This window comes from Trachemys scripta, chromosome 5 (genome assembly GCF_013100865.1).
Source record: "Trachemys scripta elegans isolate TJP31775 chromosome 5, CAS_Tse_1.0, whole genome shotgun sequence".
Classification (NCBI taxonomy): Eukaryota; Metazoa; Chordata; order Testudines; family Emydidae; genus Trachemys; species Trachemys scripta.
Window position 1 is genome coordinate 90,273,902 of NC_048302.1, and position 2,249 is coordinate 90,276,150.

Genomic DNA, 2,249 nt, shown 5'->3' on the forward strand with positions numbered 1-2,249 from the left:
AATTAAAAAAAAAAAACCCAAACATAAAAATCCACATTTTTCTGTGATTAAATTGAAATTGACAGCCTGGAGCCCCACCACCCAGGGGTGACAGCCCAGAACCCAAGCCCTGCCAGATTCTCTATTTAAAAAACACACACCCATGCAAATGCATTTCTGGATCCCTATTAATCACTAAGGCATGCTGCACCAATTCATCCCATAAGCAAAGCCTGCAGTGACTCAGCACTCAGATATGCTGCAGCAGCTTATCCCTGGACAGAACCTGGGTCAGATGACCCCTAGGCACAGGTATTTTACTGAGTCTGCCAGACCTGTAAATTAGACCTGGTCTATGCTAGGAAATTAGGTTATTATAACTATATTGTTCAGGTACGGGGAAAATCCACACCCCCCAGTGATGTTGTTAAACTGACCTAACCCCTGGTGTAGACACAGCTAGGTCGATGGGAGAATTCTCTACCACCTCTTGGGGAGGTAAATACCCATGTCGACAGGAGAACCCCTCCCGTTGGTGCAGGTAGCATCTTCAGTGCAGCATTTTAAGCGTAGACAAGTCCTTACTCTGTACAACAGCACTACTTGGCCAGGAACCCTCCTGCTGCTTCACAGTGTTACAGACTCCCTAGGCTTTCAGCCTGCCCTTGTTCCAGTTCCTGGTCCTGCCCCAGCCTTGTTGCAGCTAGCTTCAGTCTTGCCCATGCCTTACTCTGACCATATTCCAGCCCTGTTACTGAGCCACTCCAACTATGATCCTGATTTGGCTTGTCTGTGGACTCTGACCTTGGCTCTGATCCATGGCTGGTCCCCTACCTTGGTTTCAATGTGGCCCTCAGCCCGGTCCTGACTCTATGGCTGGCTTCAACTCTTGTACCTGTTCTTGACTATGGCTCTGACCCCTTTGAAACAGGAGCCTGTCACAGTGTTGCCATGACTCAGTGCATTTAAGCAGCAAAAATATACAGGTCCTGGATAGTCTACCCACAGCTTGTCAGAGGTATCATTTGCTATAGGGAAAGAGAGGCAGTTACATTCCCCCCGCCCTGACCTTAGTTTGTGCCCCCCTTTTCATAGGTGTTTATGCTCCATTATGTCTTCCACTTTCTGTCCCGCCCCCTGACTTTGCAGGATATCATAATCACATGCAAGGTCTTTATGCTGACAACTTTGCCTGCCCACCCCCATTTTTCTGAAGTGACAGATGAATCTTGTCTCAGAACAAAAATAAATCTCAATTAATTTTGTCCAAAGTTGCAATACCGTCTACAAACTTATACTTGTAAAGTATATATTTTATGTAAGTTACAGGTGAGTGTTACATCTCAGTATTGACAGAAGGCAGATGTTCAGTTTAATTGCCTCACAGACATAGCTGTTAATCATTCCTTAGTCATTGCACACATTGCAAGAGCTATTTGACACTACATTTAGCTTGTGTTCAAGGTAGATTCTAAATGAAATGGTTGGAATTTGCCTATCATGGGGCCTGATCTTGCACCACTGAAGTCTATGTGAGCTTTGGCATTGAGTTCAGTGGACAAGGGATCCGGCTCTTGCTGTATTGCCATGGTGCAATGTTTTAACTAACTTTAAATGAATTCATTTTATGAAAGCTAGAGGGGATTTTACAATAATCTCACCCCATTTTCTCCTTCTCTGCCTTGATACCCATCACAGTACCACTAGCTCCACTTTTAAGTAGCTAAAATCCTCTGTCAATGGCATAAATTTGTTTATTATAACTAATTTGACTGCCATATTTAGAACCTTCTCTCTTCCCTTTTTCCTGTGCACAGTCCTCTTTGAGTCTACTTTTTGTTTGCTTGTAGTTAAGAAGCAGCGTGGGCTTTTTAACTGTCTATAATTTATTAGAAAATTATTATACAGTGGCCTGGTGCTTTGAGTGGGGAATGCTTTAGTGTAAATAAAAATCCAAACACCCCCTCATCCTTCTCCCAACCCAACCTTTAGGGAAATTGCAATCCAACTCTAGATTTACCATAGCAGACAGGTAGATTTTAGCAGCCTATAACAAGACAACCCTAAAACAAGGGTGGCAAGGGGTGTGGAACCATTTGTATGCAGGGGGTATTGAGAGCTACTGAACCAAACTGTAAAGTCTGTATATGGTGGAAACAACTTCAAGTCAGGGGCTGCAGCCACACCCCCAGCTCCAGCAAAGGGTGGGGTTTATTACAAAACAAATACAAAGGGTAAACACCGTTTTGAGTACAGGACAGCCCCAAAGA